The sequence below is a fragment of the Canis aureus genome, chromosome 6, assembly GCF_053574225.1.
Source record: "Canis aureus isolate CA01 chromosome 6, VMU_Caureus_v.1.0, whole genome shotgun sequence".
In the NCBI taxonomy this organism is placed as follows: Eukaryota; Metazoa; Chordata; class Mammalia; order Carnivora; family Canidae; genus Canis; species Canis aureus.
The window spans coordinates 75,025,443-75,037,609 of NC_135616.1; the positions used below are offsets into that span (position 1 = coordinate 75,025,443).

General features: G+C 48.5%; 2 long non-coding RNA genes across 3 annotated transcripts in view; one reads left to right on the top strand and one right to left on the bottom strand.

Moving 5' to 3' along the window:
- Positions 1-10,441, top strand: LOC144316426 (uncharacterized). The gene is made up of 3 exons (XR_013382383.1): positions 1-435; positions 1,895-2,460; positions 8,238-10,441. It is a non-coding gene; the product is annotated as an uncharacterized LOC144316426 (long non-coding RNA).
- LOC144316425 (uncharacterized) overlaps positions 7,749-12,167 on the bottom strand; it is a 24,520-nt gene continuing 20,101 nt past the window's right edge. For both annotated transcript variants that reach the window (XR_013382382.1, XR_013382381.1), the window contains one exon: positions 7,749-8,787. This is a non-coding gene — a long non-coding RNA (uncharacterized LOC144316425). The remainder of the gene's footprint in view (positions 8,788-12,167) is intronic.

Genomic DNA, 12,167 nt, shown 5'->3' on the forward strand with positions numbered 1-12,167 from the left:
GCGGCTGTGGGGCAGGTCCAGGGTCTGCGGCAAAGAAAGTGGCCCCTTGGGTAACCCAGGGCAGGGCCGTGAAACGGGGGCAGCGTGGCCTGCAAGCACTTGTAAGTCCTTGTCCATCCCCTGCCCCCGGGCAGGTGGCATGACCACGGCTGGCAGCTGTGACAGCCACGGGGGTGTGGGTGGGCAGGAGGCATGCTCTCAGGGTGCCGAATTAGGCCCTGCCTCAAGCATTGCTTGTGCGATCCCCGGAGGGGGGTCCTCTCCCCCAGCAGCTTCTGAGATCTCCACCTACAAAGACACTAGTCCCTGCACTGAAGCTGCAGGTGTCATCAGGCTCGTGAAGAGGTTTATTTTCCAGATGATACATGAAGGGTCCGCCCTCTTCTTTTTTTTTTCTTCCTGTGATGGGGTCGAATTTTGTCTGCATAAAAAGAGGTAGGTTGAAGCCCTAACTCCCGGTACCTCGGAATGGCTTTATTTGAAAATGGGGACATCAAAGATGCCGTTAGTTGGGACGAAGCCGCACAGGTGGAGCGGGCCCTCAGTCCCACTGGGCTGGCGCAGAAGACAAGAGGTCTGAGTTAGGGACCTGCCACCCCAGGTCAAGGAACGCCTGGGGAGGCCAGAAGCTGGGGAAGGCGAGGCTGGATTCTCTTTTAGAGGCTTTGGAGGGGGACACCTGGGTGGCTCAGTGGTTGAGCACCTGCCCCTGGCTCAGGGTGTGATCCACGGTCTCAGAATCGAGTCCCACATCAGGCTCCCTGCCTGGAGCCTGCTTCTCCCTCTGCCTACGTCTCTGCCTCTCTCTCTCTCTTTCTCTTTCATGAATAAGTAAATTAAAAAAAAAAAAAATCTTTAGAGGCTTCAGAGGCCTCCTGGCCTGGCCCACACCCGGCTCTTGCACTTCTAGCCTCAAGAACCATGAGAAAATTGGCTGTGGTTATCTCCTAGTTTCTTTGGGTCAAGAGCCCCGCGTGCGACTTAGCTGAGCTCTGGGCAAGGCCGCAGTCGGGGTGTTGGCCCGGGCTGGGCTCTCCCTGAGAGCTCAGTTGGGGGAAGAAGCATCCACTTTCAAGTTCACACGATTACTGACAGGAGTCAGGCCCTTGTGGGTGGCCGGACCGAGAGCCTCAGTTTCTTGCTGGCTGTAGGTCAGAGGCTGCCCTCGTGGCCTTGCCGCGTGGCCCTCCCCACAGAGCGGCTCGCAGCGTGGCATCTGGCCTCGGTAGAGCCAGCGAGGGAAGCAGTCTCCTTGCCAGATGGGTGTTAGAGAATCTTCCGCATCTTTGTCACGGGAGTGACCTCTCATCACCTTTGCTGTGTTCTATGGGGTAAAAGTAAGTCACAGCTCACCCCACGCTGAAGGAAAGGCAGGAACACACTGAGGTTGGGGGGCCCTGGGGACCATGTTCTACACGGAGGGGGGACACACACTCCTGGGGGCTGGGCTCCTGGACTGAACTTCCAGGAGCTCGTGTCTCTGTGGCTCTCCTTGGTCACTGTCTCCCCAGAAACCCAAAAGATAAAAAATTATGTTTTCCTTCCCATTCCCAAGTGGAGAGCAACTTCCCACTGGGCTGTGGGGTGATCCTCTTCCCAATTTTGCCCATTTCTCCCTGCTGCCATGGTGTAGAAGGAAGCCCCCAGGTCCAGGGGCAGGAGCGGAGTCTGAAAGCTGAAAATGGGCAGATCCGAGGCAAGGATGGGCTGTGTCTGGCCAGAATTTGATGGGTCTTATCTTCCTTTGGGGATGGGGTGAGCCACTGCTCATGCTCCCCCACTTTTCCCTTGCCTCTGCTTCTGGGCCCAAGGTCCGTCCCACTCTATGGCAGCGACAAGGGACAGTGCTGTCCTGATTGTCCATGTCTCGACATTTTCCCTTCCTCCTTTGCAGTTTGGCTGGGGCCACGGAATAATTTAGGCCAAGGACGTTTGGTGGGTGCTCCTGGGATGGGGAATTGAAGAGCCAGCGTGTCTCGTCCATCCCTTTCTGCCCTGAGTCAGCAAGCACGGAGCCCAAGGGCTTGAGAGGGCAGTGCCGCACGCAGGATGGAGGGAGCTGGGTGCCTGAGAGGGGGCTGTCCCGGGGAGAGAGCCCTCTGCCAACCCACACAGAACGTCACTTGCAGGAGAACTACAGTTTGGGTTGCCTGATCAGCCCTCGGGCCAAATGTTGCAAAGAGCAGCTCAGCGAAGCACATTTTGAAACGTCCAGAACTTGCCCTGGGATCAAGACACCTGCTGGGGTCCCTTGGATAATAACAGACTATGGATTGTGCTCTGTGCTGCGTAAGGCCTGTGACCTCGGCGGGGCCACTTAACTTCTGTGCCTCTGCTGCCAAACCTGTCAAACAGGGTCCTGCCAGTACCTTCCCATATGGCTGTTGTGAAGCGTGTGTAAAACCCGCAGAGCAGGCCAACAGTTCCTGGCTCATGGTCTGCGTGACTGGCCACCACCAGGTATGTGCTCCGGACACCAAGGCGGTGCTGCCTTTAACCCTTTCCCCAACCTGTCAGCTCAGATCCCTGGGGGCTTCTCCTTGGCCCAGGTAAAGGACCGGCCCCCGCTTCTGAAACAAGGGCCCACTTACACTCTTCCTTCTTTACCCGACTCCCTTCCTTGCGGGCATTCCTTTCCTTTGCTTAACACTAGAGGGCACGTCATGACTGGCACCATCCAGCTTGGGTTCTCACTCCATCCAGTGACGGTGGCAAGGGTCCAGCAGGTGGCTGAACTTGAGCCTGGAACGTATCCCTCTGAACAAGGAGATGGGCTCCCACCTGTCAGAACAGCCAGCCAACCAGCTAACTATCCGGACCCGTCCTGCCCCACTTGCACTGAGCCCTCTTCTTTTCCTCCTGAGGAGCTATCAACATTTAATTACGTACTTCTTTCTCTGCTGATCAAGTTACTGTTCTTCCTGCACCCCCCACACCCACCAGACTGGAAGCTCCACGAAGGGAGGCACATACCTATCTGGTTCTCTATCCATTTCTGACACCTAGCATTGTGTCTGGTGTACTTATTCTTTAAAAAAAAAAAAAAAAAGATTTGTTCATTTATTTGAGAGAGTGTGTGTGCACAAGCAGAGGGAGGGGCAAAGGGAGAGGGAGAGAGAGAATCCTCGAGCAGACTCCCCGCTGAACCAGGACCCCGATGGGGCTTGATCCCAGACCCCCGAGATCATGACCTGAGTCGAAATCAAGAGTCGGCCACTCACCCAACTGAGCCACTCAGACGCTCCTGGTGTATTTATTCTGGATAAATATTTGAGGACCCATTAAAGTAATCTCTCTATCTCTTCTCATACCCCCCCTCCACCCACCTACCCCACACCCCTGGATGTCAGCCTGACCTGGGCTACTCATCACTATCATCCTAACCTCATCACCTTTGGTAATTGTCACAATTTCCTAACAGGTTTTCATTTTTTCCAGATGTTTAATCTCCAATACATTTTGTCCATTTTATTACCCTGCTCAAGAAACAACTGCTTTCAAGGCATTCCGACAAACAAACTCATCTAGAAGGGAGAAACTTAAGAGAGGGTTTGAACTTCTTTGAGGGCCCAAGATTCTTATTTATATAGTGAGGATAGTCATACTGACTTGAGGGGTCATTGCAATGCTTAAATGAGGTCATGGCAGGCATGGGGGCCAGCAGAAATCAACCTTCAATAAAGAATAAATATTTGCGTCAGTAATAACCCAAAGAAATGAGGACTATTTAGATGAGCAAACGGAAGACTTTACTGGACTAGTTCAAATGCTAATGAAGGAAGGAATAGATTAAATCTTGTATTTTCCTTTCTAGAAAGTGTAAGTATTACCAACTGGTAGGTATTAAAAGTAGTTAGATTTTTCCCAGCTAAGGTTTCCTAAAAATTGGAAATATTTGCAAATGGGTTCGGCTGTGCATGAACTCTGTCACGGGAGGTCATCAACCTGAGGTGGCATGCCTCTCTTTTAAAGATGTCTTGGAAGATATTGTGCATAAAGTAGAGATTTGAGTTAGGTCACTTCTAAGTCTCGCATACACTTTATAATCCAATGATGATTTATGATTCCATGAGAATCCTTTCCTAACTTTTTTTGGTCCATTGAATTCTCTTACTTTTTTGAGGCCTTATTTTTGGGAATATATGTTTGTATGGACATTTGCATTTTCAAGTTCCTTCCACAAGGAGGTAGTAAATTTCTTGAGGACGTACCTTGTATCTGTGCTTTACTACCCTCTCCCCAGTGCACCCAGCATTGTGCTGTATAGTCACTGGGTGCTCAATAAAGAGTAGTCAGAGGGGAAGGGGGAGGCCAGGTGGGTCTTGCTTTTAGGGAGAAAAATCTCCCGTGCTGAAGTAGGTGGGGCTGCAGGATTCCATCCCCTCCTCTGCTTCAAGATAAACCTCAGCTGCATAAATTGAACAGTTAGGAAGGACATAACCCCAGGAACACTGGGGAACCTATGCATCACTTTTTGAAATGCGAAGTGAAGCTTCATCATTTCTTCAGGTATCTTCATGTAGAAGCCATTAAAAAAACTCACATGAATGAAAGATTAAGATCAATGATCTCTGAAGATAAATTACCTCCTCAAATTAAGTTTTTTTTTTCTTTTTTTTACTTAGAGCTAAAAAGGTGATAGTATGAACAAACAGAAATGAAATCCCCCATCATTATGGAGCTTGTCCCACTGCCATAAATCTGGAGGCTAAATACATCCATTTGTTTCGATATAAGTTGCCCTTGAGAACCCCCTTGTTATCAATTCCTGTGGGATTTCAGGCGGTTGGGCAAGTCCCATGATAATCTGTCTGTAACGGAAAGCTGGACCTGCCCTTTCTAGTCCATGCACACGAACAGGCTAAGTCTAAGGGGAATGGAGACATTTGTGGAGGCGATGGGGCCCCAGAACTTGGGATAGGACATCTAGGTGGATGATTTCCTCCCCTCCCCCACCCACAATGTTTAACTCCTAGATTCTTCTAAACTCTGGGCCTGCAGAATTAGCCTGCCTCTCCCTATTAAGAGCTAACACTACTCTTTCTACTCCCACTTCCACCTTGCTTGAAGAAACCTCAACGACCATTCCCCTCCGCCTCCCCTCCTAGTAACTAAGCTTGTTACTAGGCTTAAGTCACAGCATAACCCAACGGGGCTGTTCTGGCCCTGCTAATGGAAGAAGCAAAAGTCAGCTGAGCAAATTGAAAGATCTAATTGGCTTTATTAACGATCCTCGAGCCAGGCAGCATCCCATCCTAGCAGATTTAGAAAGGAGCTCCGAGGAGTTGTACAAAATGGAAGACTTTATAGGCAGGAGGTAGGGCAATGAAGTGATTCTAGCAAAGAGTGAATTGTTTTGCAAGGTCACCTTCCTTTGGGGGAAGGCAGGGGTCTCTCGGGCAGGTTACCTCACTAGTGCTGACCAGGCAATTCTAGATCGACTGATTAAAGGTTTCACTCCTGGAAGAGACTGAAACGAGAATTATTAGGTATTACGTTTTGGTTTGTTGATGTGGGGCTTAGTACAAGTGGCTCCATGTTAGGGCTATTTTTCAAAAGAAATAGACCTCAAGTGAGCTGTAAGTCTACTCAGCAGATGTCAGCAAGAGTCAGAGGAGTTCATATGGACTGGATTCTGAAAATGCTGGATCTAGGGAGGCTGAAGCACAAGATAGAATCGGGAAGAGTATATTGATTAGGGAGCAAATCCAGAGATACAAGTTTTAACACCTGGCGGCGATTCCAGGAAGTATATGACCATGCTATTCAAACGTTTCCTAGAAGTATGGAAAAAGTGATGACCCAAGCTATATGAGGTTGAAATGCCAGAACTGCCCCAGCAGGCAGTGGAGGAAGAAATGAAGAGACTCAGGAATTGAGCATGCTAAGAGTGGATATACCAGAAGACTGGAAGACCTACCAGATAATTCTGTTCTGTCGGAAGGCCTGGGCAATACGTCATTCACAAAGCTAAAAGAAATGAGCTAGTGAGAAGGACACCAGCATTTTCAAAAACTCAATCAAGGCTCTTCTATAAGCCAGGGCTGAAGTTAGGAGAGGTAGGTAGAGAATTTGGCTTAGTGATACCAATGATGATGCTAGGTCCAGATTCAAAAAGACCAAATGGATGCAGTTATTATGATGAGCAAGGGGGTCAGAGCAGTGGCCAAAGGAGCCTGACCCGCAGACAGTAATGGGGGTGATTAAAAGAACACGGCATTCCTAGAGGCAAAATAGACACTCAGCCAATGAAATTGTTTCTTTTAGTTTGTACCGTTAGGAGAAGTTAAGGATGGATGACAAAGAGTCTAAAGACAGTGGCCCCAATAATATGTCATGATCTCTTGCTCATTTGCTGGACCTGAGCCAGTTTTCAGACTCAGGCTCAGCCAGATTCCCAGGAGATGAAACCTTGCAACACCACAGCAAACATACACAGTAATGATTCCATAGGTCCTTTCCAAAGGAATCCACAGTCATTTATTTGGGGACACGTATACTGGTGAAGAGGGACTCCCAAATGTTTGATGTTAGAACACAAGAGTCCAAGCTGACATGATACCCGGAGAACCCAAGGCTCCTCATGACCCCCTATTCTAACTAGTGGGGCTTATGGGGGCCAGGTAATAAATAAAGTCCTGGCCAAGTCTGGCTTACAGTGTGCCCACTGTGTCTGCAGATACATCTAAAGGTAAGCTCTCCAGTCCCCGGAAGTATAATTAGAGTTGACGTGCTTGTTAGTTGGATCATTGGGTCTTAGGCTTGTGTAGCAAGAACTGTTGTAGTGGAGAAGGTCAAGTAGAAGCCTCTGAAACTGCCCCACCCCCAGCCAAGACAATAAATACAAAACAAATCAAATAGTGGGGGGATTGTTGATATTAGTGTCACACCGAGGGACTAAAGGATGCAGAGTAGTAGCTCCCATGATGTCTCATTCAATTCAATAGTTGGCCTCTGCAGAAACCTAGTGGACCCTGGGGGATGACTATAAATTGCTGCGAACCCAACCAAATATTGGCCCCAATTCAAGCCACTGTGTCCATTTATCTATTACAGTAGAAGTGATGTGACCTTGGGGACATAGTATGTAGCCTTGATTTGCTGAGTGCATCCTTCACTATTCCCTTCAGAGAAGGGGAGGAGAAATTATTTGCATGTATAAGGGTAAATGTAAACATATATTTACAATTTCCCAAATCTGTGCTGACTCCCCTGACCTCTGTCATAATATAGTCCGAAGGGATCCGGATCATCGGGGCATCCTGAAGGATGTCACATTTGATCCGTTATTTATGGACGATATTATGCTAATCAGGCCATGTGAGCAAGAAGTGGCTAGCACATCGAAGGACTTAAGACATGCATGCCTCAGGGGATAGGAGGTAAATCTCATGAAGATCAGAGGACTGTCACATCAGTGGTATTTTTAGGGGTCCAGTGATCAGGGTCCTGCCAGGAAACCTCATCCCAAGTAAAAGACAACATATTCCATCTTGCACCTCCCACCACAAGGAAGGAAGCCCAAACTTGGTGAACATCTTTGGCTCTGGAGGCAGCAAACACCACCCTCAGAAATACTGCTCCAGCCCATACCCCAAGTGGCATGAAATGCTTTGTCAACCCTAAAAATAAAATGGCAGGTTATTTTACCAGTAAAATGCATTTTTGGGGGAATAGGAGAGAAATTGCAATTCAAGACAAGCAAACTCTGCCGAACCACAGGCAAGTTCAAAGAGACGGGTGGGGGGTGGGGGAAGGTCAGCTTTTATTAGGTTTCAGGAGGAAATTGGAGAGGCTTGTTTTAAACAAAAGTTCATTGGAGAAGAACAAGTGTTGGAGGTTGTGGCAGGTTCTCATTGCCACACGGGGTGGTTGCTGCATTGTTGCTGGGGCGGGGAGGGATCTTCTTTCTTTTTTACTTAAAAGTAGGAGAGAAACTCCTATGTGGAAAAACGCCTCCCCTCGTCCAGATAATCCTTTATCTTCCTTCCTCGGGCTGCGATGCAGTCAGTGCAGGACAGCGCCCCCCTCAGGGTTTCCTGGCTCCATCTCAAATGAGGAGTTCACAGCTCCTACCTTGGAGCCGGGAGCAGGGCAGGGCCCTGCAGGGCCAGGCTGACCTGTAAGCAGCCTTTTCAGGTCAGAGGTCGGGGTGTTTGGGAACGATGCTGTATGGAGCTCATGGTCAGTCCCAGTGGGAGAATCACAACCTAACTCCCTGGGGTTCTTCTGCGCAGTCCTGCCATCTGCACGGGAGATGGATGTGTCATTGATAAACGACTCCTGGTGTGATACGGGCCCGGCCGAGATATAACACCTGGACGCCGGATCCCAGATGAGTGTGTATCTGGAACTGCCCATCATGAACCAAGGGCTATTATGGCCACGGAGTCATGCAGTCAGGGAGGCCAGCAGCAGCTCATCGTAAATGGGAAGTGGTATGGCTGGGACCGAGGCCATGGGGACGTGGGGCTCCAGCAAGCTGCACGAGCACGTGGGCCGGCCCCTCACTTTGGCTGTCCTGTTGCACGAGCGTCCCCCTCCCTCCATTCATGAAGGGCCACACAGGAGCATACCTGATAAACCACATGGCAGGAGCCAAAACCCAAGCTTCAGTTACAGATGAGTTGGTTCCATATGTAGGTTCACGGCGAACGTGAACGGAGTGGCCCTGAAGAACAGCGGCAAGAGAAAGTCCTTCCAACAGGCAGAACTTTGGGCAGTGTGTCTGATGTCCTACTTTGTGCACAGGGAAAAGCAGCCAGACGTTAGAACATGCACCGAGGCCTGGGTGGAGAGAAAGTGGAAGATTGGTCGGAGGCACGTGGATGCACGTGGGAGTGACATCAGGTGTGAAGCCCTTTGCCTCACATGCTAAATCCCACTGAGAGTGCCCTCTGCGGAGGAAGCAGTCCGTCCCCAAGCAGACAGAGGGCTTGGCTGTCTGACATCAGCCAACTCCAGGCACTGGCCACCGTGGTGCTGGCACAAGGGACATGAGGGAAGTAGCCACAGTCGGAGGGATGGGACCACCATGCCTGGGCTCCCACAAGCAGCATCGGCTCCTCCGAACCCAGGCAAGTTTGGCCTTGTTGCTCATGACCATCCACCCTGCCAGCAAGAGAGCAAACCCCTAGCCCACCGCAGAACACCATCCCTCAGTGGCAAGTTAATTACTGGGGGTCCCTTCCATCCTGCAAGGGCTCATGATTCATGATCACAGGACAGTGTCTATTCCAAAAAGCATCATCATTAAATAATCCCAACTGGTAAGAAATAGATTTGTTTCAGTTCCCAGACTCATCACTCCAGACGGATTGTGCGAGAAGCTGTTGTTGATCACGGTTTCCTGCGGTGATCTATGCCAAGCTCTTGGGCTCTCCTCCTATGAACTATGAAATGATCCCCGGGGATTCTTTCCCCTGCGCTTTTGCCAGCAGTCCGTCCATGAACTTAAACCACTCAGCACTCGCCCGATTGCCTTTGGGATGTCTTCTGGATTTGGAGGGCTGTGAATGTCGCTGGATTGCAATCTTTGCTATCAGCTAAATGATGGTGGACGTTGTAAAAGCCTGCTAATGTCATTATAAAATGATTACTTGTGCTATACAAATACTTTCTTCTCTTATCCTTTGGAAGAGTGACAAGTCTCATAGTTCACCTTCCTCTGTGAATTTCTAAGTGGTCAAGGAGTGGTGGTGGCAATCCAGGTGTTTTTAAACAACGCTTTCTTGGGCATGCAGGACTTGAGTTAGGGAGGGGGGAGAAGGACTGTGTCTCTCCTGCTAATAACTAGGATAGAACAAAGCTTGCAGGGGTACCTGGGTGGCTCAGTTGGTTAAGCATCCGACTCTTGTTTTCAGCTCAGGTCGTGATCTCAGGGTCCTGAGGTCCAGTCCTGCATTAGGCTCTGTGCTGAGCATAGAGTTTGCTTGAGATTTGCCCTCTCCCTCTGCCCCTCCTCCCTCTCTCTCTCTCTCTCTCTCTTTCTAAAATAAATAAATGAAATCTTTTTTAAGATTTTTAAATTTACTTACTCATGAGAGAGAGAGAGGCAGAGACACAGGCAGAGGGAGAAGCAGGCTCCAAGCAGGGAGCCCAACGCGGGACTCGATCCCAGGTCCCCAGGATCACGCCCTGGACTGAAGGTGGCACTAAACCGCTGAGCCACCCGGGCTGCCCAATGAAATCTTTTTTAAAAAACAAAGAACAGAAAAGCTTGCATATGTAGGTAGAGCCAGCTGAAAACTCGGCAGTGATGCAGAAGGAGGAATGTGAGCTTTGAGGACGGCCACCTGGATGCATAAAGCATCTCTACATATTGCTCTTAATTTATTCATTAGAAAACATGTTTTGGAGACGGAAGAGATCAATACAGATTGTGTTATAGCACAAATAGCTTTCCCTGCCTTGGTTAACTTCTTGATTTCTGATTTTTACTTCAGTGCGTCTGTTTAGCAAATGATCCTTTGCTAAATTTGGGATTGGGGGAACTAGGGGAGGGGGGCAGGGAGTGGGCAAAAACACTTCCCATACCTAACATTTGGTCTATGCGTTATTTCGTTTTCTTTCTGGAGTCTGGGACCTGGAATCAGAAGGTCACAGTGTCATAAACCTATATAAAGAGGCTTCCCGTGGCTTGATACTAGGTAAAAAAAAAAAAAAAAAAAAAAAAAATTCAGTTACACTCTCAAGAGGAGTAGCCAGTACAGAGTTTTCTCCCCCATAAAGTTTCAGAGAGGGAGCACTTGGCTCCGGGTCAGGGCTCTGAAAACTGGCCCCAGACTTTACAACTAATTGGGCTTTACTATGGCTTACCTCTCTAGTAATAAAAAAGTCTCCAAAATGTTCAAAAGGAGATAAACTAGACAAAAATATCCTTTAGGCTGTAAAATGTCCGCCTGGTTTATTAAACAATACAATTTGACCATTTTTTATTTTAAAATACAAAATCAATCTGGACATGTCCTTAGAGAAATTGATTTATTTTTCATCTTTCAGATGCCAAAATAATCAAATGGCAAAAAAAAAAAAAAAAGGCAAAAGAAAGAAAGGCAAAAAAGAAGAAAGAAGAAAGTAAAAAAGGAAATAAGCTGCTGAATAGAGGAAAAGCTTCAGAAAGGACTGTTTTTTGAGGCTGTGATCATTAAATGACACCTGCTCTCTGTCGCTATAAACTAATCTATTAATATTATCTATTAATATTATCAGCTGACATTTACTGAGAATTTGCTACACGCAGGGAACTTTAAGTTACGTGGATTGTCACACTTAATCCACAAACTTTATGAGGTAGGTGCTATTATCTCCTGTTTTCAGATGAGGAGAACAAGGGGTAAAAACGGTTAAGTAATCTGACCCATATCACTTTTCCAGTACAAAGTAGGGCTGGGATATTAACTTGGAAGGAGTCTTAACTCCAAAGTCTATGTGATCAACCACACAGTGCTCTACTGCTCCCGGCGGAGCTGGGAATGGAGAATCTAGCTGGGCGTTAACCCTCTCTGCCACCATTCAATTCTGGGGATAAGGGGGGCCATCACGTACAGTTCTTCAGGTTGTGCACTGCGTCAGCATGCCACAGCTAAGGGGATGCCATTTCCATGGTACATGTATTCTAACTTATAGGAGAGGCTACAGGTGTCGATGAAGATCTGGGCCGTCTAACCACGTCCTGGAATAGTGGCACACGCCGCTCCGCACACAGTAACTGGCATACACACGTGCCCAAGACCACCTTGGGCCTGCCACACCCTGGACATCCTACAGTAATGCTTCTTTTCCTCTCTTATTTGCTGTCAGTGACCCAAATCTTACCCACAATCTATCTCCAAACCTGGAAGGGGGAATGCATAGGTAATACGTGCTGCCATCTATGGTCACGGCACAACAATATATCAACTGCCTTGATTTTTCTAAAGAAGTGCCCTTTTTCACTGGCCTACGGGTGCTATGGTGTCCATTAGGGGCCCTGGTGAGAGTCCCTCACTGGAGTCTACAGCACCTCCATCCCTTGGAGCATCTTAGTTGTCATTTTAATGTCAGTTTAAAACCAACAGAGGTGGGATCCCTGGTGGCTCAGCTGTTTAGCTCTTGCCTTCAGCCCAGGGCGTGATCCTGGAGACCTGGGATTGAGTCCTGTGTCGGGCTCCCTGCATGGGGCCTGC